At 44.0% G+C, this 26,451-nt stretch overlaps 1 long non-coding RNA gene across 1 annotated transcript; it reads right to left on the bottom strand.

The window, feature by feature from the left end:
- Positions 1-9,483: 9,483 nt before the first annotated feature.
- On the bottom strand, positions 9,484-26,249 carry LOC124469661. The gene is made up of 3 exons (XR_006956322.1): positions 26,101-26,249; positions 23,448-23,450; positions 9,484-9,495 (listed from the first exon to the last, which is right to left on the bottom strand). It is a non-coding gene; the product is annotated as an uncharacterized LOC124469661 (long non-coding RNA).
- Positions 26,250-26,451: the final 202 nt, after the last annotated feature.

The raw sequence follows: 26,451 nt of genomic DNA, 5'->3' as shown, positions 1-26,451 counted from the left end.
TACATCTATGCTGAGCTTAAATAAGTAAAACTTCCTAAATTTCAGATAATGGCCCGCATCAGATTCAAGACCCTGGTACTGACCTTCCGAGCAGTGAACGGGACTGCGCCCGACTACATCAAGTCTCTCCTGCAGCCTTACACCCCCACCCGCCACCTACGGTCTTCTTCAGACAACCGCCTGGTGGTCCCACCTCCCAAGACCTCCCGGTCCCAGCACAAGCTCTTCTCCTGCCTGGCACCCCAGTGGTGGAATCAACTCCCCACCTCCATCAGAGACACGGACTGTCTCTCCACCTTCAAGAGAAGGCTCAAGACGCACTTGTTCCGGGAGTACAATGGTACTTAGAAATGGTTTGCTGAACCCAACGCTAGTTTCCTCAAGGATCACAATGACTCTTGCTTAGACTGTTGCTCTTGTTGGTTAGTGGTAGCTGATTTAAACTGTTGTATTCTATTTTAGTTCATCCTATTTTTATTGCTTTCCTACAGGTACACCTGCACTTAGAGAATAATGTTGTGTAATTTTAACTTGTTTAACTACATGCTCTTATGGTTTCTTCCCTTTAGCACTATTTTTTTTGGTTGTTCACAATATGTACTTCTTGTTTTTGACTACCCGCAATGCTGTGGGGCTATCTTGTTGTTATTATCAGTGACCTATGCACTTTGTAAAGTTCTCTCTTGGAAGTCGCTTTGGATAAAAGCGTCTGCTAAATGAATAAATGTAAATGTAAAATGTATAACAATAAATAGTACACTATACTAACCCTAAATGCGCATAAAACCTATTTCAACCCTATAACCTATTCTAACCTAAGTGGAGTACTCTGCTGCAGCCCTCTCAATACGCGGTATGTAAATATAGTGCAGGCAAAATAAGTGAAGTTCACAAAGAGAATCTAAAATCCCTTGGTCCTCCATATAGGTGAAAAGATTGCTGTAGTGGAAAGATACCACACGATTAAGTTCAGCCCAAAGCCGCTCTATCCTATGATTGTGTACACTAGGTACTGTATTGACACCTTTTCTGGCAAGTTCTCTCTGGTCCTGCATAAATCTGGCCACCATAACATTTTACATTCCATGGTCGCATCTTATCCTGGATGGTAAACCAAAATGTTGAACTGCCTCTTGAAAAAGGGCCAGGGGTCTCATTCATAAAGCTTGCGTACGCACAAAACGGGGCTGAGAATGTGGGTACGCCACTTTCCACGCAAAGGTTGTGATTTATAAAAAACAAACTTGACGGGAGAATGTGCGGTCCTCCACGCAAACTCTGACTCTCCCGTAGACCTACGCACATTTTGGAAACAGTTGGAATTGGCGACGCAGATGACCGTACTGTAGTCAGACTGCAGAAAGTAAATTTGGGAACGATTACTCGTAATATTTATATATTTTGTTTTCCTCACACGTTTTTTTCACTCGATTTCATCATTATCATGAAGATTTAATCCAGCAGTATTATTTTAACTTGTACTGAGTGATAATTGTTCTATAAGCACCTTACTACCAACTCAACTTTTAAATCAAAATTCAGCGCTGTCTCTCCATCATATTGTCCACTATACCGGAGTGCAGGAGGGGGAAATGCCCGACTGCATGGAATGCAGATAACATCACATATCCTACCTTTAAATAACTGCAGAATACAGTGTATAACAAAATATATTTCTTTAATACTGTGCATATATCATCATATGTCAAAAACTGGAAATACAGTGGTTAAACTCCTGTGCCATCGCTACACTCTACGTCCTCGTTATCAGTCCAGACTTGAATAGATTACTGTTCATAACAAAACGCTTGTTTTCAAATTGTATCTCCACTCGCGGTATCACTTGCACAGTTGACGCCACCTGCACAGTTTTTTTTTATTGGTGATCTACTGGCCACCACATTTTAGGAGTTTTCGGGCTCCACCAATAGGCTAACGGTGTTTGAGAAGTTGTCATGCGCTATGATTCACCGTAAAGAACAATCGCATGCCAGGGTCATGATGAGATACTAGATTAGCAGTCATGAGGTGCTTTGCATTGACTATTTATGGTTAAAAATGGGCGTGTTCAGGGCGGGGTACAATGCTGATTCACTTACGCACACTTGTGGGTAATCTGTGATTTATAAAGGGAACATTGCGTACAGGTGTGCGTACGCACGGTTTTATAAATCTGAAGTTTTGTGTATGTATGTATTGTCGGCAGACAGCCCTGGGGTCTCATTTATAAAACTGTGCGTAGGATTCTTACTAAAAGTGTACGTACGCCCAAAAGCCTAAAATGGCGTACGTACACTTTTAGTAAGAATCCTACGCACAGTTTTATAAATGAGACCCCAGAACATTTGCCGCCCTGTTGTTGTCTAAGCACCTGAGATACATAATGGTTCTACTGAATCCGTCCACACAGCCGTGAAAGACCATGCGCCATCTCACTAGTTTATTAGTTAAAATGCCTGCGAATAGAAACCTCAGTTTAGCTGTTAACATTTTGTAAAAAATTGGCACAGTCATTATTACTCTTACCTTATTACACGGCTGTTCTTAATGCTGTAGAATGCTCCATTCACTTGAATGGGGCTTCCCAAAGTTCTACGGTGAACAATTTTTTCATATTTGACCGTTGCTATGCATATTTCACCGCTGTCAAGGGAAGTGGCCTTTTTGGCCTCGGATTCACATCTTTCGTAGCACTCCCAAGTAGTCCGGTAGCTTTTCAACCCCAGCGTACTCCGTTGCTTAGCAACATCAGCTGATTTGAAGCCTAAAGAATGTTCAATGTCTATGAAGTTCAAAGTCTTTGGCAAACTATTTCTCTGCTGATCAATGAACAATACCAATGGTAACAAATCAATTGTAGAAAGACACACTGTGTTAAGTAATTTTTTCGGCAAGTAGCCGTGTAATAAGCGGGATAATATATAGAACGCCGGTCATGCGTTCTATACATTATCCCTTACATAACTCGTTAGGACACTGGATGGTGTACACCCTTCGTCTTATGGCAAAGCGTCGTTGTAAGAAACGTCCAATAGGGTCAACCACTTAAGCTCATTCGTACACGCCACCGTTGGATACGTAAGCTTCGAGAACGCAGACTCCCTATGATATAACCTTCACCTGCATTTGGGGTATTCTGTTCTATATGTGTCTTATAATTATGTTAAGTGCAGCATCAGAGATGACAGAATAGGAAATTGGTTAAACTCTGAGACGCTCTCTGTGGTTATAAAGCATTCGTCGGCCAATGCAAAGACATCGAGAAATTCTTTGCCAGTTCATGCCCAGGGCCAAGCAGTGCTGGATTTGTGCAGATGAAATGTCATATCGAGGGCGACCCGGCCGATTAATTCTTGTAAGTGGAGGAGCCGGTGTCACAGCAGAAGACACCTCTCTCGTATCATAATTTAACACATTTCGGAGGCACCTGTAGACTGACTCTACCGCGGTAATGCTACCCCTGTGTGTCTCTTCGACAGAACTAAGTACACTAAGAATGGTGTTGACGGTCCGAGTGTGGTCATCCAGCTCTCTGTATAGTCTTGCAAGGGTAACATTGTCCCTCTCCCTCTGAATTGCTTCAATGCAACGCAGTGCATCAGTGAATAACTGTACCAGGTCGTCCTCTTTACTACTAACACCAAGCAATGGCTGGAGTAAAAGAAAAAAGTTTCAGAATCTATATTTTAGCCAGCTAAAGAGCAACGGTTGTGAAGATGCGGCTTTTGCTAAACTTCCGGATATACTGAAATGACTTCCGGATATACTGAAAATGTTCTTGCACACTTACATTCTCAAGAGTGGTTTGATTCTCGTTTGGTATATATGTTGGGGGCTGGAGATGGGAACGAGACTACTCAATCTAGGGTTCAGTCTCTTGACAATTTGGAACATAAGGCAGGCATTATGATATTCATTTAACTCAGTCAGTCTTAATAACTTAAAACTGTGGAATAGAGGTTGGGTGCGAGAATTTATCTCTGACCAAGACAGAGCCTGTATGACTTTCTTTTGCAAGGAAATACGTTTTTTAAGATGGCTGGTGAAAGTGCTGCACTATATTACATTACAATAGTTGAGATGTGGTTCAAACAGAGTTTTATACAGCGTGAGAAGGGCAGATAGATATGACTTTTAAAGTTAAGCGACTCGTCAATGAGGACCCCCAGGAATTTAGTGAAATACACTCTTTTTATCGCCTGCCCATTAATTTTAATCAGGCAAGGGTCAGTGTTGATAATTTTTTTACATGATTTGAATAAAATGAAAATTGTTTTGCTGACATTTAATGATAGCTTATTTCATTTAAACCATGAATCAACTTTGGTTAACTCTGAGTTTACTATATCTTGTAAAATAAGTGGGTCCTTGTGTGATGTAAACAAATTTGTGTCGTCTGCAAAGATAATTTTATGAAATATTTTTGAAGAATTTATAAAATCATTTATGTATAGAATGAATAAGAGTGGCCCTAAAATGGAACCCTGGGGGACCCCAAAGGTCATGGGCTGACAAGTGGAGCTATGATCATTGACATGGACATATTGTTCCCTCTCATATAAATAACTTCTGAACCATTTAAGTGCTAAACCTCTGATACCATAATGATGCAATTTATACAATAGAATATCAAAGTCAATGGTATCAAAGGCTTTTGATAAGTCCAAGAAAATACCAACACCACATTTTCCCTCTTCAATGCAGTCATTTATTTGTTCTATTAGGTCAAGTATTGCCATAGAGGTTGTACTCTTTTTTTCTGAAACTGTATTGAGAGGCAACAAGAATATCCAGTTTTTGAAGAATGTCTTTTCACATGTGGATGTGAGTTTTCAGTAGTAAGAATGCGTGCGTGAACCTTTCACATGTTAAAGTGAATGCGTTTCATGTGTCGATGTCAGCATTTCACATAAGTGGATGCGAGTTTTCAGTAGTGTGAATGCGTGTGTGAGTAAACATTTGCTGTTTATTTACCTCTGCGAACTTTCAGGAGGTATACAAACGGATTTATTAACTTTTTAGAACGTCTTCTGGACCAATAAGAACAGCAAATTGGTCCAATTATTACACTAGTATATAAGAAACAGCAAATGTTTACTCCTCGACAGGTCTGCAAACGCCTTTGTAAACCGAGATTTGTTAAAACATTTGTTAACCGAGACCGTAGGTCGAGGTTCACAAAAACATTGTTTTAACAAATCGAGGCAACAAAGGGTTTGCTGACCTGTCGAATAGTAAACATTTGGTTTCTTATATACTACAACAATACGTGGGAAGATCCCAATCAAACACGTCGAATCTGGAACAGACGCCATGTTGTCAGAGCAATCAGCTGCACTTGCACTGGTGACGTCACTACATCTCAAAGGCAACATATCAACAACTGTGGAGTTTCAATAACAAATACTTTATTTTTCGTGAACAGAACAACTCTCTGGTTGGTTAAAAACGTTTATTTACCTCTGCGAACGTTCGGGAGGTCAATAAACAGATTTATTAACTTTTGAGAATGTCTTCTGGACCTATAGGAACAGCGTATTGGTCCAATGATTACACTAGTAGCCTATATAAGAAACGTAATTATAGCTTAATATAATTAGTTGTAATATCGTGGCATGTTAATCATTATTGATTGTTGACATGTTATTCTGGAGCAAAGACGAATATTAATAAATCATGTCTGATAGCCACAATATGGTCGTTATATTGTTATAACTTTGTCAACACTACAACGATGGCATTAACAATAAGCTAGTAATAGTAAACAACACTCATCATTATAATAGTAGCATAGGTAGGCTATAGGCTTAATTTAGCTTGCTTTGCAAAGCTAGAACGACGGAGTCAGATATTCAAGATTACAGGTTATTTACCCGACACAATACAGCAGTCAAACTATAAACACGAAGCAAAAAGAACAACGTATAGGCCCTGCACGTATAATACTGCATATTACTACAGTACTAATAGTATTGATCTTCGTAACGTTCACATGTGTCCGCTTCTTGATCGGACTTGTACCACATTCTGACAGTTTTCTGCAATGCTTTAGCTCCAGCTCACAAGCTTGCGACTGGTTGTCGCAAAGTATGACGTATACAGCTAGTTGCAAGCATGCACGAGTTTCGGAGCTAGGAACAAGCTTATGCGCAAGACCGGACGAGTCGGTCTGGAAAGATGGCGCGGTCTCGTTTGCTTCACTGTGCCACTGAGCACTTTTGATAGAAATGAATGGGGACGCCATCTTGGAAGACAGAAGTTAGTAGGTGCGTTCAACATGACCCGACTTCATGCGGCGCTGCAGCCGGCTGAGTTGAAACAGTGAATTCTGGTTAGACTTTTTGTTCGACTCGAGACGGCGCCGAGGATACATCACTGTGACGTCGCCATCAAAATACTGTGAGAACAATTCGAGAACTGCCGGCTTTGTAGCCGAGCGCATTTTCTCAAGAGCAACTGCACGGGTTCAAGTGACGACACAGCTATTTCATGATTGGCCAGACTCATACACGCCAACTTTGACGCGTGTTTTGTAATATTTGGACACCTTCAGTTTCGCCAATGCTCAAATCCGGACCGAACAGTTGAATTGAATTAAGCATTTATGGAAGAAAGGGTTTTACTCCGCCTCTTCACTAATGGAAAGACTAAGTTTAATTATAAATAAAGTAAAGTAAGCAAACAGTGACTGACGTCAACGCAGCAAACCACGAGAAGCTGAAATGTCCGACTTCACAGAGCCGCTTTGCTGCCGATTTGCTGCACACTGCTTTGCTACTTTGTGTAGGTCGACACATTACTGCAGACCAGCTACTTTGTATCATGTACATCTGTACGTTTCCATTTTTAGTGCAACCTGTGAAACAAGCTGGTCATGTTAATCTTTGCAGTGAGAAGTTTGTTACAATCTAAAATAAATATGTATCTAAAGGATGTTAAAACACTTGAAAGATAAGTGATCTAATAGTTCTACTGCAGTTATACTATATTAGCACTCTCAGTGTCTTATCAAATCAAATTAGACTACTTGGTCTGAACTGTTTAATAAACAGCATTGCACTAATTGTATAATTTGTCTTACTTTGCAGATATCCAGCCTACTTGGGCCTGCTTATTCATCTCCAGGTAAAATGTCGAGTTACTGGACTAAACGCAGAAAATGTCACGGCCACAGCCGTGCCCCCCTATTGTTTTTGGTTTTGCCCTGCCCTAGTGTTTCCCTGTCATTGTCGTCACCTGTCTCGTTCAGTTGTCGTTAGTTTCATTGTGTTCACCTGTGTGTTTGTTTCTGTGTATTTAGGTTCCTGCTTTGTGTCCAGTCTTTGTCTTAGCATTACCCTTTGTCCCTGCGTGTACCCTGTCTGTTTCCCGTTTTGAGCATTAAACCCTTTTGTTTTTGGACCATGCCTGCTGACTCTCCTGCGTTTGGGTCCTACCCCTCCACACGTCGTGACAGAATGCTAAGACCACATAAGGATCCAGCGGAGAGTCACCCAAACCCTTTCCTTGGGACCAGGCTTGCCTTGGGTGGTCCACGAAGCCTACAGCGGAGGGCCCACCCTAGGCCCTGGTTCCTGCCTTGGCTCCAGCCCCAGCCCGAACCCCGACCCCAGCCTTGGTCCTGCCCTGGGCCCCTGCCTCGATCCTGCCCTGTGCCCCTGCCTCATCCTGAGGTTGTGCCGCCCTGCGCCCGGACGAAGAAGGTTGCGCCGCCCAGCACCCAGACCACCAAGGCTGTTCATGCCAGGGAGTTTCGGCCGCCTGCCGCCAGAACCCAGCCCCGTTCCTGCCCTGTACCCCTGCCTCGTTCCTGCCCTGTGCCCCAGCCTCGTTCCTGTCCTGTAGCCCAGCCTCGTTCCTGCCCTGTGCCCCAGCCTTGTTCCTGCCCTGTACCCCAGCCTCGTTCCTGCCCGGTGCCCCAGCCTCGTTCCTGCCCGGTGCCCCAGCCTCGTTCCTGCCCGGTGCCCCAGCCTCGTTCCTGCCCTGTGCCCCAGCCTCGTTCCTGCCCTGTGCCCCAGCCTCGTTCCTGCCCTGTGCCCCAGCCTCGTTCCTGCCCTGAGCCCCTGCCTCGCCCCGAGGTTGTGCCGCCCAGTGCCAGGCCATCCGAGGACTCCTGGCCGCCTCCTCCTCCGCCCGAGGACTCCTGGCCGCCTCCTCCTCCGCCCGAGGACTCCTGGTCGCCGCCTCCTCCGCCCGAGGACTCCTGGTCGCCGCCTCCTCCGACTGAGGACTTCTGGCCTCCTCCGCCCGAGGACTTCTGGCTGCTGCCTGCCGCGGTGCCCGCGCTCCCATGCGCCCCGGTGCCCGCACTCCCATGCGCCCCGGTGTCCGCGCTCCCATGCGCCCCGGTGCCCGTGCTCCCATGTGCCCGCGCCCCCTCGTCCGCACTCCCATGCGCCCCGGTGCCCGCGCTCCCATGCGCCCCCTCGTCCGCGCTCCCATGCGCCCCCTCGTCCGCGCTCCCATGCGCCCCCTCGTCCGCGCTCCCAGGCGCCCCCTTGTCCGCGCTCCCAGGCGCCCCCTCGTCCGCGCTCCCAGGCGCCTCCTCGTCCGCGCTCCCAGGCGCCCCCGTGCCCGTGCTCCGGCGTCCGGGTCGCCCCCCGGACCTGCCCCGACCCTCTGCCCTGCCTCCGGGCCGCCCCCCGGACCTGCCCCGTACCTCTGCCCTGCCTCCGGGCCGCCCCCCGGACCTGCCTCGACCCTCTGCCCTGCCTCCGGGTCGTCCCCCGGACCTGCCCCGACCCCCTGCCCTGCCTTGTGGGTCGTCGGGTGACGTCCCTTGAGAGGGGGGTACTGTCACGGCCACAGCCGTGCCCCCCTATTGTTTTTGGTTTTGCCCTGCCCTAGTGTTTCCCTGTCATTGTCGTCACCTGTCTCGTTCAGTTGTCGTTAGTTTCATTGTGTTCACCTGTGTGTTTGTTTCTGTGTATTTAGGTTCCTGCTTTGTGTCCAGTCTTTGTCTTAGCATTACCCTTTGTCCCTGCGTGTACTCTGTCTGTTTCCCGTTTTGAGCATTAAACCCTTTTGTTTTTGGACCATGCCTGCTGACTCTCCTGCGTTTGGGTCCTACCCCTCCACACGTCGTGACAGAAAATTTAAGAAAGGAGTCATGCAGGATTTGCTCAAACTAGGGTCCACATCTGTAGAGAGTGAGGAGAGAGATGGTATCATGGATTTTGAGCTTCCACTGCAGGAGTCAAATAGGGATGAGTTAGGCCTAGCTGAAAGCAATAGTGAATAGATGGATGGAGAGACTTTAACAATGAGATCAGAGGAGAACACAGATGACAGTACAGATGAAGAAGAAGGGAAGAAGTTACTGGCTGATTGGGCTATCAGAAAACAAATTCCACATTCGGCATTAAATGAACTTCTTCCAAGAAGTATACCAATACCTATTCCAAGAAAATACCTGAGTTTGGGTTACCTATAGATCCAAGGACTTTTTTGAAAACCAAAACCTGTTGTAACAACTAAAGTCATCACTGGGGGAACCTATTCCATGCTGGCATTGCTCATGGTGTGCTATCTCACCTCACCATGCACCCAATACTACCTGAGCCTGTGTCCCTCTAAATAAATATTGATGGCCTGCCATTACACAAAAGCTCAAATGCTCAGTTTTGGCCTATATTAGGGCTAGTAGAAGTCTTTGATGGTTTGGTCCAGACTAACAAGTCCCCATTTGTCATTGGGATATTCTTTGGTCAAAGGAAACCTACTAGTCTTGAGTTGTTGCATGACTTTGCTGAGGAAACAAAAGGGCTAGAGGCCAATGGTAATTCTTTTGGAGAAAGAAATGTGCAAGTGAAAATCTCTGCAATTTGTTTGTGATGCTACCTGAATCGAATGACCTTCCCGAACATGAATGCTAGTTGTGTAAAAAACATCACACTGCTGTAATTATGAAGATGGAGAAAAGGGTATGGATTATATGATTGAAAATGAACCTCTTTATCACCTTTTTACTTTTATATGCTAGATTGCTGAAAACCTAATGCAAAGCTGTTGACTGATTAGTATTACCACTTAAACATAGAAGACATGGAGGCCAAATGTGGAAGACCAGATAGATAGAGTTTGAGTGCAAGAGAAAGAAGTGTGTAGGTTTCTTCCTGGAAGGACTACAAGACCCAGATAGGGAATACAAGGCCCAGATATCAGAGGACAGATTTATGTCCTTAAACTCAGTATAACCTGTGCAGCTGGGCTGCAAGGCCTCTTGTGGGCCCTGGAAGGAAAAAGTTAGGGAAAGTCCAGGCTATTCAAATTCTGTGTCAATGGACCAACCGAGTGTGAAATACATACATGAATCTGTGACCACATATAATTTACCAATGATAAAATATCATAAAATAATGGAGAACAAATATATAAGCAAATGTCCGGAGAAAGATTTCAGTCAGACTCCGGGGTCTACTCATGTTTGTTGGAATCAATCCTTTGTGTTAGATTCGAATAAACACTTTGCATCATACTTTGCTGCCTTTTCCGCGCTGTCTTACATTTTGATATTGATTAAAAACTTAGATTATAATTTCGACGACAATTTGGCGAGCCAGCCAGGAGATTGATGAGACCAGCCTGGATCCGTGGGGGACAAGCAGTCGGACTCCGCTTTGGCCACAAAATTTATAAGGTACGGCAGAACCTTTTCATCTGCAAATTCTATGCGTTTTCGGAGTTCATGTTCATCCACGGGCCAGGTTCCGGTAAGTCTCTCCTTCAAAAGAACTTATTTATTTTAATTACATTTATAAATTAAAGCACTGAAACCAAAGTTTGATGCAAATATATTTGTATGTTTGTCATTTTGTATCTCTGTCCATGTATTGTGTATGTCTCATCCGTGTGTAGAAAAATAGTTTAGAATATAGCCACCATCATTTTCTTCGCTTCCAAAATAATATGTTAATAAAGACAAGAGGTCTTTAGAGCTTGGGCTCAAAGCATGTTAATTCTCGCATGTAGATTCGCTTACGTCTCCGATTGAGTAGATTTGCGATAAGTCATATAAGTGACTACATATATATATATTACTGTAAATCTTGATAAATAGAGAAAGGCAAACAACCGGACCAGCCGTACGAGAATCGTTCAGGCGAGACAGCTCAGCGCGTCCCGTTTAGGGCACTCACTGCACACATTGCGGGACGGACATTGTCCGTTTCACTCAGTGTTAAAAAATTGAAAGGAATAGACTTGGTTTTTCTACTTGGTTTAAGGAAAAAATTTGCTAACATTCCCCATTGTCCCTTAAAGTCCAAATGGCAGGTACATTATTCCAACGAATTTGCGCCATTTGTTTGTTGGTAATAAACATTTAAACTGTTATCCATTGTATTTGATGTTGTTGGGTGTCACAAAACGCAACATAATACGAAAAAGATGCTACTTTTTGCAATTATTTTACAATGCATTGCATGACGTCACGTTGGCGAGACAACAGACAAAAGTCTGCTTTGAAACAATTGAAATCGATTAGAAAAAATACTAGCCTAGTACCAGAGAATGTCTAATATGGGCTTTGCTAGTACCATCAAAACGTGGGACATGTAATTGGAAAGGTTTTTACATTGTCGGGGAAAATATTTCATTTGGGATGATATTGGGGGATTTTACAGGTGGGACTGGCAAGTTAGCCCATAGCTAGCCCATAGCTAGCATGATGTCTTCTAGATCTAGATAGAGCTAGGTTTACCCAGTAGTCTATCTGAACTACAACGACATGATTTGTCCGGGACAAGTGGATTTGTAGGGCAAGTGGAAGAGAATGTACTTGCCCCACTGAACAAGTTTAAACTCAAACAAAATAAAATCGCATGTTACTTGCACTGGCCAGCTTGCAAATACTGAGGATAGCCTACCGAAGTTGAGTTAGCCAATGTCGCTAGCGATGCTAGCTAACGTTAGTTTGCTAGCTGTATATAACATTTCACTGGGTCTTGCAGCTGTTTGATTGACTGCAATTATTCCCAAATGTTATGTTCTACTACTAGCCATTTGCCTACTTAAGCAAGTCACAGTATTTCCAAGCTCTGATAATGTAACTGAGAAGACTCAGTAAATGATTCCTCTTTCAAGTAATAAGCCCCCGTTCAAGTCAAATTAGCTGCACGGTCTGTAAAGATATTGGGACGGAGCTGCAATACAGTACATAACAGGAAGTGTTTCATTCTGCAGAAATTGTGTAAATGTAACAAATACCGTTTTTTATAACACCTCAATTGTTATCATTTGTATAATATTAAAGCTCATCTTCGTTGGTCAAAGGCACAATGTTTACCCGGACGTGACTTTTGTGCGTGGAAAAGTGAAACGTAAATGTAGGCTAGTGAAGTGCCTCAAAAAGTAATGTCAGGCACTGAATGATCACTAGATATAAAGAAAATGTTGACTTCCACTCGGTGCTAATCACTGACAGTAAAAATAAATTGTATGTGCACTGCTGTTTGTAGACGAGCTCCAGAGGTCGTTGCTGCGTTGCTAAATGATAGCAACTCAACAGGAGGACACTTCATCAACTCTCCACTCATTCTCCTCGGTACAATGAATCGTAAATGAATAATTTAATAAATTATATATTAATCATTTATTTGGCTTTGACGGTCGGCTGCGGGCCATCATATACATTAGTGGTTCTTGCCACCTCTTCTTCATCCCAGTCAGTCGCCATAGTTCTAGTACTAGACTGAGGCTACTCTGTTCCACGACTCCCCAACATGACGGCATCGTCGAATTACGCTAATATGCTAATGCTAACACAAAAAATGACACACTTGCCTTAAACACCATTTTGAGACACCATTTTGAGATTTATTGTATAATATACATATCTTGAGTGCTTTATGTACCCATTAATCAACAGTGGTGGTTAACCTGCCATATGGCCTTTAAGGATTTAGTATTAGTGTGGCATTATTCAAAACCGCTAAATAACTGCAAACAAAACAACTTGTGCCAGTTTATTTGTCACTAAAAGAACGAAAAAAGTGTATAAACTGAGTAGCTTATTTTCGGACACAGAATAGGCAAAATATTTCCAGGCTGCTTCACATGAGAATGTCTTAACCATAAAACTGAGAAAAATGAGCAGACATATTTCTCTAACCTGTAACGTTTAAAACACATCCCGACCTGCAAAATATTAGTTTTAATCACAGGCCGCCCCGTAAATAGAAATAGTTGTTCCCTTAACCCGAAGAAGTGTATTTTAGAGAGAAACGCCTGTAAATCTCTGGAGTCGAGTCCGTTCGGCTTGAAAAAAGAGCAGACCCTTAACCATCGGAGCACTCACGAGACAGTCGGGCTGTCGGGGAGAGAAGTCTGAAAGATCTGTAAAAGGCCCCCCTTTCTCTGCCCCAGGCAGAAAATCACAAAGCTATAGATAAAGACAGGGAATAGTTTGTGTGAGTTTACGGAAAGCTCAATTCCAATGTTTCTTGGGTCCTAAGTTGTGAGGCATAGGCTATCTAAACTCTCAACTCTCTCTCGCCCCCTCTCTCCCTCTCTCTTTCTCGCCCCCCGTCTCTCTCGCTCTCTCTCGCCCCCCCCCCTCTCTCCCACACACACACAATCTACACACACCCCTCACACTCTCATTCACACACTCACACTATTCACACATCCTCACTCACATTCACACACACAACACACACTCTCCTACTCTCATTCATTCACACAAACACAGACACACACACTCTCGCTACTCACAAGTATTGTTTATAAAATAAAGCAAAAATATTATTTTAAACAAATCAAAAACCTCAGAGATCCCGTTTAAAGACAGTGTGACATTATAAGAAATGTAAATACTAAATAATAGTGATAACATTCTACTTCTCCCTCTCCCTCGCACATACACACACACCTCCCCCACACCACCTCTTCCACACACACACACTCACTACACACAAACATGCACACACACATTCCCTCTTTGCGGCTCTCGTTTTCTCGTTTTTACTGAAGTTGTAACTGATTTATTGGGCTGCAATAGATAAGAAAACAAGGACCTTTTATAACAACCTGAAAGGAGAGACGCTAGAAACTGTGCTTGCATTTGCAAGCTAAATTATCATTGAACACATCAAATACCCGAGAAGATCCAGTGGTAGTCGGTGTGTCACTCTAACGAATTGACATACTAGAAAATAGACAAACACACACATATTTATTAATTGAGAACTGACAAGATGCTCAGCTGAAATACTCAAAGCTGGGCAGATCACCAAATCATTGATACCGCCCCCAAATATCTTTTTCCCTGGCGTGTCTTGGCAACAAGCATTATATAATTGGTTTGATTCTACAGGTCTGGCCCAGAGTTTGGAACAGACTGCAGTAGCCTTTATTCTGGTGACTTCCATTTAAAAGTGCCCGTAGGGCAGACCATAGCAGTACGGCAAAGGCCAGCCACACATCTGTCCCTCAGTATTACCGTACAGGGACAGAGCCCCACCAGTATGACCACTGGAGCCACCCCCATATTTAGGAAGTAAACGCTAGTTTACGTATTCTTAGTATAGTTTACATTTACATTTTGTCATTTAGCAGATGCTCTTATCCAGAGCGACTTACAGTAAGTACAGGGACATCATCACGTCATTTGGCACGGCAGAGAATCGATCCAGCAACCTTCTGATTACTAGCCTGACTCCCTCACCGCTCAGCCATCTGACTCCCCCTGTTTAGACCTCATAATAAAAATTGTAAGACTCCTATATGTTTAATGTATGCACTTTCCTGCCAAAGCAAATTCCTTGTCTGAATTTGCTCCCCCCCCCCCCCCCCCCCCCCCCCCCCCCCCAAAAAATAACTTTCATGGGATTAAAAACCTATTCGGATTCAGATTCTAAAGAAACTTAACGCATCACCTCCAATGCAACAATCAACAGATCGCTCATTAGGGTAACGACCCAAACAAAAAAGCAGAGCGCAATCGCTGGAGGAGTGGGACAACATAAATCAAAAATGCCAAGACTGGGAAGAGTCATTGCAAAGGACGCATTATGAAATAAACAACCTGACAACAAAATTACGAAACCGCTGTGACAAGAAGTCCACACCCAGGCCAACATCTGAAGTCAGACCAAACGAGGACCCCCACAGCGCATGGCAACAGCTCAGCAGCAGAGGGGCTGTGCACTTAAGTCATACAACAGCAGCACTGGGTGAGAAATGGAGGAAGACTGGGGAGCAAAGCAGGTGGAGAAATGAGACTGGGAGTGCCTGGAACGCAAACAACACCACACAGAGACTGATGGTGATGAAGGCAATGCTTCAAGATGTACAAAAGTGTCTAGATGATGTGGTAGGCCTGATGAGAATGGACTGGCTATTGCTCTCAGGACACATAGTCCATCACGTCAATAACTGCAGCGAAGAAAAACAGGAAGCGGAGGCCCAGGTTCCCGAGAACCCGACACCCCAGGCTCCAATGAGGTTCCGGCCACCACCCCACCCTCCTGCTCCACCCAGACCAATGCAGGCAACACCAGTCAAACCCCCAACTATCACCCTGCCGCCAATCCAAATGCATGGTGGCCCCTCAGATGACAACCATCATTCCTGGAAGGAAAGACGTGGACCTATGCAACGTGGAGGGAGACCCCGTGGGACAGTGACAGGTTGAAAAAGAACGACAACATGTCGTAAGTCCACTAATGATTATAACAGACCCCCACAGCCAGGTATAACCACCAGCATACTGGTTACAATTGGCACCACAAGAATCTTCACTGACCCAATCATTGGAAGAGTGGGAGCCGTGGGTCCAAGCATTAGTAGGGAAACCAAGAACACTACTCCAGATACTGCTCCACTGCACTCTTCTATATGACAAACATCAAAGTCACACAGAATATTTTATTTGTATTTCTTCATTTATTTTGCAGGGACATAGCACAATCAATCAACAGTAAAACTGAACGTTAGCCTGAGAGGCTAATTTTCATTTGCTGTCCCCTGCCAGATGTTTGAAGGCAGCCTAAAATTATGCCGACTGTTGGATAGAGTTGATAAAAAAAATAACATAGATCTCGTGAATTAGGACCACTAATAAGAGTAGCTTTACAGGTATTAGAATAGAGGCCCACAAATAAATACACATATCCCCTGACACACGTTATCCTAGAATTTTAGGAAAGTACGACGGAGGGACAGCTGAGACAGTGAATATAAAACACCAACAGAACTATGTAAAAATATAATGTAATGTCAACCTTTTGTTGTCAATATTTGTTAGGACAGGTATCCCCAACATTATGGTACCCTACCAGAGACCGTATCCTCACCGACACCACGCTATAGACGGGATGAGACCCACTTAGGGTCTAGTGACTGCAGGAGTACCGATAGAAACAAAAAGCGCCTGTAATACACCTATTTTTCCAATTAACAAGCCACACTCTGATTGAATGATTATCAATTGGTACATGATCTGTGGGCTATTAACTCCACTGGAGACTTTCCAAAGGCGATTGTTTTTGATCCACACATATTACTTTCCAACATTCTGCCAGGCACTAAATTATAAACACTTGTTGACCTGTGCTCTGCATTTTTATGTTTCAGTACATCCAGACTCAGGTTACCTGTTTGCTTTCACTTTTGAAGGAAAACACAGTACTTAAACCCTGTTGCCCCAGGGATTCCTGGACAGCCCAGCTGAGTTTGATCAATGTTGGCCCAGGACCTGCAGAATCTGCAGGTTGCCAGAACCGTTATCCAGTAGACCACATAACTGTAACTTGGCTATACTTAATTTTTGTTAGACGACAGTAGATTATCTGGGGAGGCTGCTCAGTGGGGATAGGAGACAGATAGCCTTGTTACAGATAGAGGTCACAGCCAAAGCTCCGAAACCCCAGACGATAGGGTAAATGCTTACCTTGTTGGGAATGGCGGGATACAGCAGACCATGGATTTGTGATTATGCCCTCAAATCAGCACCTTTGCGAGCCCTTACTAGGACTGCAGGGCAGAGAAGTAATGCTGCTACATTGCAGTGGACCAAAGAGGCGGAGGGAGCTTTTTAGCCTTTTCAGCCAATCTCGATTACTCAAAACCATTTCATCTATATGTCATCATCATCTAACGATCTGGATATGCTACTGCTGTATTGTTACAGGACACGCCCATGGGGGAACAACCATAGCCTATTACAGTACATAAGTAGATAAAGGCAGGACTGCCACCTTGCTATCAGGGACTGGCAGCCGCTGCTTTTGTTTTCAAACAAGCATGATCACTGACTATGGGACACCCAGTAACTTTTCTACGCATCCCATCAACTATACACCTTACTCACAAACCCACATTGTGTCTTAATACAGGCCGGAAGACCTGATTACGAGGTCATACTGTCAGCCCCAGGACTCACCATACAAAGGCACGACACAGTCAACCCAGCAACTAAGATGGTGTTACCAGTAGATGGGACACCACATGACTGTGTTCATGAAACCGACATCTTTGTGCGTGCACGACAAGACCTGTTCAATGAACCCTTCACAGCAGACCTCACTCTGTTCGTGGATGGATCTTGCTATAGAGATGGTGTGGGTAACCACGCTGGCTACAGTGTTGTACAGCTCAAAGATGATACCACATTTGAGATCATCCAATCTGTAAAGGTTGACCAACCATGTTCTGCCCAATTGGCTGAAATAAAGGCACTTACAGCAGCATGTCAGTTGGCAAAGGGCAAGAGTCTTAATGTTTACACTGACTCTGCATGTGCATACGGCATCTATCATGTGTATGGTAACATATGGAAGCAAAGAGGCTTGTGCAGAGCCGATGGCACTGTGATCAGCCATGGACAGTCCATTTCGCAGCTGATGCCATGCACGTTCCAACAGCCCTGGCCATTATTAAATGCCCAGCCCACCAACAGACTGACACTCTCATCGCCAAAGGTAACAACATGGCAGATGAGGCAGCCAGGCAAGCGGCAGCAGGGACTGGGGCAGTGATGGGACCTATACAGGTAGCGGATGATCCAGCCCCACTCACCACTTTATCTTCCCTTGTGCTAGCGCAAGACCGAGTTAGTCCTCAAGAAAAAGATATGTGTTTGAAACGTGGGGCAATGCAACACACCCAGGATGGCAAGTTCAAGTCTTTTATTTCTCAGGTACACAGAACAACACAAGGTTAGACTGGGCACTGAAATTCTTAAGACAATACAACGCAAGCACCTGGCATAACATAACATATTTATTTGTTTATTTGAAAGGATCCCCATTAGCTGACGCTGAAACGACAGCTAGTCTTCCTGGGGTCCAAAAAGTACATACAAAACCAGTAATCACAATCACAATTACTCACAAATATCGTATATAAATACACACCAAAGAAAAAGTAAAAATTCGGAAAGTACTGAAAAAAGTTATAAAATTCATGCAAAACAACCTGTCACATAATACAATCATGCTCAACCATTCCAGACGATTTTATAATGAAAGCAAATACAGTCTAAATCTTTTTTTTAAACCAGTTTTTCCCTTGATTTCACGAACCCCATCTGGAAGATTGTTCCAAAGCACAATTGACCTATAAAACACTGTCTTCTTCAAAGAGTCGGATTTTGGTAGGGGTAAAGAAATCTGATGACTATTCGCCCCTCTTGTGTAATGTGAATGCATATCTGAATAGTAAATTATATTGTCATAAAGAAATTTAGGAGTGAGGGTGTTAATAATTTATGAAAATATACTAACATGTTAGCAGATAGTCTATGCTTGACCCCCAGCCAAGCAAGACGGTCATGCCTTGAACACTAGTCCGCAAAGAACAACCAAGAACCAGCCTTGCAGCCTTATTTTGGGCCACTTATAATTTTTTTAAGTGACTACTTGATGCAGCAGACCATACGACAGAACAGTAATCCAAATGACACAAAGCCAATGTACAAACAACACGACTGAACAAACGTGAATTTAGAAATTGTGCACATTTACGCGTTACTGCAACAGCTCTACCCATTTTAGTAACAACTTTGTTGACGTGATCAGACCATGACATTGTTGAATCCAGCCAAAGTCCAAGAAGCTTCACATGTTTTACTTGCTGTATATTTTGACCATTTACTTCTATATACATTTTGGGATTATCAGATAATCTATACATAGAAGAAAATATTATACTCCTAGTTTCTGAAATATTTAGAACAAGTTTATTTGTTTTGATCCAATTATACAATTTCCTAATCTCGAAAGACAGAACCTGATTAAGCTCTGAACATGTAGGAGCTGCAAAACAAAGAATGGAATCATCAGCAAACATAGTCAATGTAGCCTTATTGTGTATATACGGCATATCATTTGTAAAAATCGAAAATAGCAAAGGTCCGAGGCAACTCCCTTGAGGAACACCACAATCCAGGGACTTACTACACGATAATGCCCCATTAAAATAAACTCTTTGCGATTTCTCCGACAAATAGCTCTTAAACCATCTGATTGCTGATGAAGTAAAACCATAACTAGTAAGTTTGGAAATCAAAATGTCATGGTCAATCACATCAAAGGCTGCACTGAAGTCCAGTAAAATTGTACCCACAAGCATTGAGTTATCAATTCCTGTTAGCCAGCTATCCGACATTTGCGTCATTGCAGTGCAGGTGGAATGACCATGCCTGTAAGCATGCTGAAACTTAGTCAAATCGTTGTTAGAAAAGTAATCTTGCACTTGCTCAAATACTATGGAGCTAGAAAGCTGACAAAAGTATCTGAATTTGAATATGCAAGATCTGAAATATTTGTGTCGAATTTCATAAAACTGAAATATTTTGCTGTTGAATATATAATATCTGAATTATTTGTATGCCGAATTTAATAAAACTGAATTATTTTGATCCAAAAATACAAATTTCTAAAATTCAGATTGCAGGAATTCAGATAGCAGGAATTCAGATTCCTTAAATTCATATTGCTGAAATTCATTAGTTGCTAGTTTATTAGTTGCTCGTTGGAGGAGGAGTATGGAGCAAGTGCTTATGAATCTTGTGTCTTCTCCTCTGCCAAAATCGGAAGTTACTGTTATCAAGGGAGTCGAGATAGAGTCAGAGGGCGGCGGAGACCGATGGAAGACGCGGAACAACTGGCAAAGCTAGCCTTTATATTTATGTTGCGTTTTTTCTTTTCTGTGTTGGAGTTATTTTAAGAGCTTGATGGCATTAACATCCAACCTGATATAAAATCATGAACTTGAATTGTGTCTCTTAATTATAATAGACCTACCCACACAGAAAATCCAGGTTGAATCAAGTCACGCTAGCTAGCTACTGTATTACTAATAGACAATTTTGGATGGTCAAGCATATTTTTCATTGTCTCCTTATTCCTATCAAAGTCAATGTTCAGCCTATGTTAATTTCCTAAGTGACATTTCAGATCGGTTATGGATAGTGAAATATTTGCTGTCTGAGAGATCGGACATAGTATTTAACAGCATAGATATAAGGAGTGTGGTTAACAGGATATATCTGTAGTGCGGCCGGGTGTGATTGGATTCATCGTCCACACGTCGTCTGGAAGTCAGTTTCGATCAAATGCCAACGATCTCCATACTAGATCTTGCCAACGTATCTTCTACACATCGGGACGTTTGTGTACTATCCCAGATACGTATGTGTGATCTGGGTATTCCTCCAGCTAGCAACTCAGTTGGTTCTGAGGTAAAGTTCGGTCCTTCTGAAATCGTCTACTTTTTCCTGTGAAAGCAAGCTGTTTCACCTTTGGCCTAGTTCAGACAAAATCTGAATCTGAATTTCCGCAATCTGAATTTCCGCAATCTGATTTTCAGCAATCTGACTTTCAAGAATCTGAATTTCAGCAATCTGAGTTTCAAGAATCTGAATTTCAGCAATCTGAATTTCAAGAATCTGAATTCCTGCAATCTGAATTTTAGAAATGTGTATTTTTGGATCAAAATAATTCAGTTTTATTAAATTCGGCTTACAAATAATTCAGATGTTATATATTCAACAGCAAAATATTTCAGTTTTATGAAATTCGACACAAATATTTCAGATTTTTCATATTCAAATTCAGATACTTTTGTCAGCTTTCTAGCTCCATAAAATACAATCTTTTCCAGTAATTTACTTAAAATAGGCAGAATGCTAATAGGCCTACTGTTTTGACCACAGAAGGTTGATTTTTTTTCTTTGGGTAAAGGGATTATCTTGCCCACTTTCCAAAGTTTTGGACACAGCCCACCAATCAGACATCTGTTAAAAATGTGACAGATTGGTTTAGAAATATGTCCCGCTGATAACTTCAACAGCCGACTATCCAAGTTGTCTGCACCAACAGACCTTCCCACAGTTAAAGATCTCAACAACATTTCCACCTGCTCAACATCAACCTGATAAAATTCAAAACTACACATTTTATATATAAGTACACGGAACATAATTTACATCAATGCTGAGCTTAAATAAGTGAAACTTCCTAAATATACAGATAGCAATAAATAATCGACTATACTAACCCTAATACTAAAACTTCCTAAATTACAGATAACAAAAAAATAGTACACTATACTAACCCTAAATGCACATAAAACCTGTTTACATTTACATTTAGTCATTTAGCAGACGCTCTTATCCAGAGCGACTTACAGTAAGTACAGGGACATTCACCCCGAGGCAAGTAGGGTGAAGTGCCTTGCCCAAGGACACAACGTCATTTGCCACGGCCGGGAATCGATCTGGCAGATTACTAGTCCGATTCCCTAACCGCTTAGCCATCTGACTCCCTTTTCAACCCTATAACCTATTCTAACCTAAGTGGAGTACAGTACAATAGTGCAAATTTGCAGATCAGTGACTAAGTCAATAACCATACAGGAGCCTGGTGGCGAGGTACAGTGAGGTACAGTAGTGCAATGTTACTGATCAGCAACCAGTAGCTGAAAGTGACAGAGTATAAGTGACTAGTGTGCAGTAAAAATGTCCATATCAGTGTCCATTGTGAAAGAAATGTTGGGCCTATGTACAATGAATGTGTTTTAGGTGAAGTTTACAGTTGGTTAAGAAGCTTGATACATTGTATGTTGATTCGACTCATTTGGTAGAGATGCCACCTGTAGTTTTACACCTAACTAGGAGACATGAAGTCTAGGAGACGTGAAGTCTGGGTGACCTGAAAGAGTTTTTGTCACCTGGGGAGAAGAGACAGTTGTTCTGAACAAAATGTGGATTCAACTGTATTGTTCTAAGGATTTAACCAATGACAGAAGAGATTTGGTAAAGCTGCATGTCTGTAGGTAGGAAGGACCAATTACTTTTGAGAACTGTTGTATCTATAAAATGGTCTGTTGAAGAATGTTCTGGGGGGTTCAGGGCCATCAGCTGAGTAGTGCTGGTGGGCTGGATTCTCCCGGTTCCATTCTAGAATGCTAGATGGAGCTGTATGGAATTTTCTTTGTGTTATTGTCTTATGTTTGTGTGCTGATGATGTTATGTTGGTAACTCTATTATGTTTAAACCTACGTCAAATAAACATTAACTCTATACTTCACCCGACTTCAGCTTGAATGATCGATTCTCTCAAAAACTTCCACAACACCATTCAGAAGCCTGATGGCCCTTGGGTAGAAACTGTTGTCCAGTCTGCGTGTGCGCGACCGGATGCTGCGGTAACGCCTGCCAGAAGGCAACAGGGTAAAGAGACTGAAGGATGGGTGGGAACAGTCTCCTAGAATCCTGCTGGCTTTCCGTAGGCAACGTGTGTGGTAGGTGTCCTGTAGGGCTGGGAGCCCTCAGCAGAACGGACCACACTTCGTAGGGCCTTGCGGTCCCGGTCTGTGCAGCTCCCATACCACACTGTGATACAACCAGTCAGAATGCTCTCTATAGTGCATCTGTAAACGTTAGTGAGGATGACTCAGTCTATACCAAACTTCTTCAGTCTCCTCAGGAAGAAGAGGCGCTTACGGGCCGCTTTGACCACCTTGTCCGTGTGAACAGACCAGGTGAGGTCATTGCTGATGTTCACCCCGAGGAACTTGAAGCAGCTGACCTTCTCCACTTCCGATCCATTGATGAGTAGGGGTGCATGCTCCTCCTCCTGCCGCCTCCTATAGTCCACAATCATCTCCTTGGTCTTGCTGATGTTAAGAGAGAGGTTGTTGTCCTGACACCATGATGTCAGGGTGTCAACCTCCTCTCTGTAGGCTGACTCGTCACTGTCAGAGATGAGGCCCACGATGGTTGTGTCGTCAGCAAACTTAACAAGAAGGTTGGAGCTGTGCGTTGCCACACAGTCGTGGGTGAACAAGGAGAACAGGAGAGGGCTGAGCACACAGCCCTGTGGGGTGCCTGTGTTGGTGATCAGTACAGATGAGGTGCAGTCACCGATTCTCACCACCTGTGGCCTCCCCGTCAGGAAGTGGAAGATCCACTTGCAGAGGGAGGTGCTTAGTCCCAGGTCCACAAGCTTGGAGAGCTGGAGCCAGTCTGGAGGGGATGATGGTGTTGAATGCAGAGCTGTAGTCAATGAACAGCATCCTCACATATGTATTCCCCTTGTCCAGGTGGGAGAGAGCGGTGTGCATAGTCAGAGTGATGGCATCGTCTGTAGACCTGTTGGACCGGTATGCAAACTGCATATGGTCCAATGTGGGGGGCAGCGAGGAGCAGATGAATGATTTGACTAGCCGCTCGAAGCACTTCATGATGACAGAGGTCAGTGCTATCGGGCGATAGTCGTTCAGACATGTGACCTTGGTGTTCTTGGGCACAGGGATAATGGTGGTCCTCTTGAAGCAGGTGGGGAGTACAGACAGTTAAGGGAGAGGTTGAGGATGTCACTGAAGACCCCTGCCAGCTGGTCAGCGCAGCCCCTGAGGGCCCTACCTGATATGCCGTCTGGGCCAGGTGCCTTGCGAGGGTTGATCTTCTTAAAGCACAGCCTCACCTCGGCTACAGTTTGTGTAAGCACACCACTGGCTTGGCCTTCAGGTAGCTCCACTGCAGGGGGGTCACTGTCCCTCTCAAAGCAAGCGTAGAAGGAGTTCAGCTCGTCTGGCAGTAGGACAGAGGACTGGGTCTCATTGTAGCCTCTCCCTTTGTAGTCAGTAATGGCTTAAGTCCACTCCACATGCGCCTGGGGTCAGAGCCATGGTAGCTGGATTCCACCTTGGTCCTGTAAGCCCTTTTCGCTGCTTTGATGGCCTTCAGAAGGTTGTATCTGGCCTTCCTGTGCTCATCAGGGTCCCCAGAGTTAAAGGCGACAGTGCGGGCTCTCAGCTTGGCCCGGACCGCGGCATCAACCCAGGGCTTCTGATTTGGGAAAGACCGGACAACCTTCTTGGGGACAACGTCATCAATGCAGTGCTGGATGTAGCTGGAGACAGTGTCTGAGTATTCGTTAATGTCCCCATTCGCTGCCTCCTTGAACATCAGCCAGTCAGTGGTGTCAAAGCAGTCCTGGAGGGTCGCCACACACTCGTCACTCCATAGGTGAACTGACCTCTCAACTGGTCGGACCTGTTTTAGCTTTTGTTCATATGCGGGGAGGAGAAGAATGGAGGTGTGATCAGCCTTCCCAAAAGCAGGGCGGGGGAGGGGTTTGTAGCTGCCCTGGAACGTTGTATAAAAATGGTCAAGGATCTGGTCTCCACGTGTGAGACCACGTGTGAGACCAGATCCTTCAGGTAATCCTTCAGTAATGTACCCCCGATACATTTTTTCTCAGCCAAGTATCCCTTGACTGGCCCCAAACAGGTTAGATAAAAGCTATATAAAAATATATATACATATGTATATCATGGTCAGGGTGAATACTCAATTGTGATGGGCTGCAGGGGTGGTGGACACCTACTAAGTAGCTCCAGAGAAACTGTTCACCGTTCCAAATTATTGTGCTGGCTACATAGTATGAGCCTGTTAAGTGTCTGAAATAAGTAAGTAAGTAAGTAAGACTTTATTTATATAGCACTTTTCATACAAGAATTGCAGCTCAAAGTGCTTTACATAAATTCAACAAAAACAATAATACAAGTGTTGATCTAACTAGCCGCACTCTATCTGCGGTCTCTCGAATCCGTCTTAGATCCGAGCTGCCACTTCAGAATCAGAATCAAAATGGGATTTATTCGCCATGAAAGTTTGCACAGACAAGGAATTTGCTTTGGCAGGAAGGTGCATACAGTACACATATAGGAATCTTAAATTTAAATATGTGGTCTAACTATACTAAGGATACATAAACTAGCAATACTAAGTGGAATACAATTAAAATAAAATATACAATAAGTAAAATATAAGTTGCCAATTTACAATATAAAATACAAATATTACAGGAATTGAGTGTAGTGCAAAATGTAAATAGTTTTTAAAGACATTCAGTCAGTGTGAGCTTTGGCCTTGTTGAGGAGGCCAACAGCGGAAGGGAAGAAACTGTTTGTATGGCGTGAGGTTTTGGTCCTGATGGACCGCAGCCTTCTGCCAGAGGGGAGTGACTGAGACAGGGAATGTCCAGGGTGGGAGGAGTCAGCCACAATCTTCTTCGCCCGTCTCAGGGTCCTCGAGGTGTGCAGGTCCTCGAGGGAAGGCAGATTGCAGCCAATCACCTTTTCTGCAGCCTGCTCTTGTCCTTGGCAGTGGCAGCAGCGTACCAGGTGGTGATGGAGGAGGTGAGGATGGACTCAATGATGGCTGTGTAGAAGTGCACCATCATAGTCTTTGGCAGGTTGAATTTCTTCAGCTGCCGCAGGAAGTACATCCTCTGTTGTGCTTTCTTGGTGAGGGAGCTAATGTTCAGTTCCCACTTGAGATCCTGGGAGAGGATAGTGCCCAGGAGAGGATAGTGCCCAGGAGCCCAGTAATACACAAACATGACAAGGGGGTAGACAGGATGGGAAGAAATTTTCAGCATAACATGAGGAGAGAGAGGAGAAAAAAAGGAAACCCCCAGACTATGCTCCTAGAGTACAGTGTGGGAACAGGCAACACCTCAGCACGTAAGCACATACATTGTACAAGAACCACATGACTTGCAACGGGGAGGGGGGGAGGGGGTATGGACAAGCCGCATCTGGACCTGCAGCCATACTAGGCGCTGGTCACAGACCCGCCAGCCACACCGGGGGAACAAGCAGGCGAAGGCGTTGGATGGGGGAAGGGGTGTGTATGAGTGTGCCTGGGTTGGCGCCTTCGCCTAGGCTACAATCAGTCAGATTCTCAGTTCGTAGATAGTATTGCCATGGAGACATCCTTGGTCATGACCCAAGACAGAGACACAATCCACAAGTGAAAGTTAGTGTATGAGTAGGCCTGGGTTGTCACCATCGCCTAGGCCACAATTAGACAGTTCTCAGTTCGCAGATTGTATTGCCATGGAGACCGCCTTAATCAGGTCCCACACAGAGACAACAATCCTCAGGTGTCTGTTGGAAGGGGGTAGGGAATGCAAGAGAAGTCTCGCTGCAGTGCTC

This window comes from Hypomesus transpacificus, chromosome 7 (assembly GCF_021917145.1).
Source record: "Hypomesus transpacificus isolate Combined female chromosome 7, fHypTra1, whole genome shotgun sequence".
Lineage (NCBI taxonomy): Eukaryota > Metazoa > Chordata > Actinopteri > Osmeriformes > Osmeridae > Hypomesus > Hypomesus transpacificus.
Note: the sequence above shows the minus strand (reverse complement) of the source record. Positions and strands in the feature narration are given on the sequence as shown.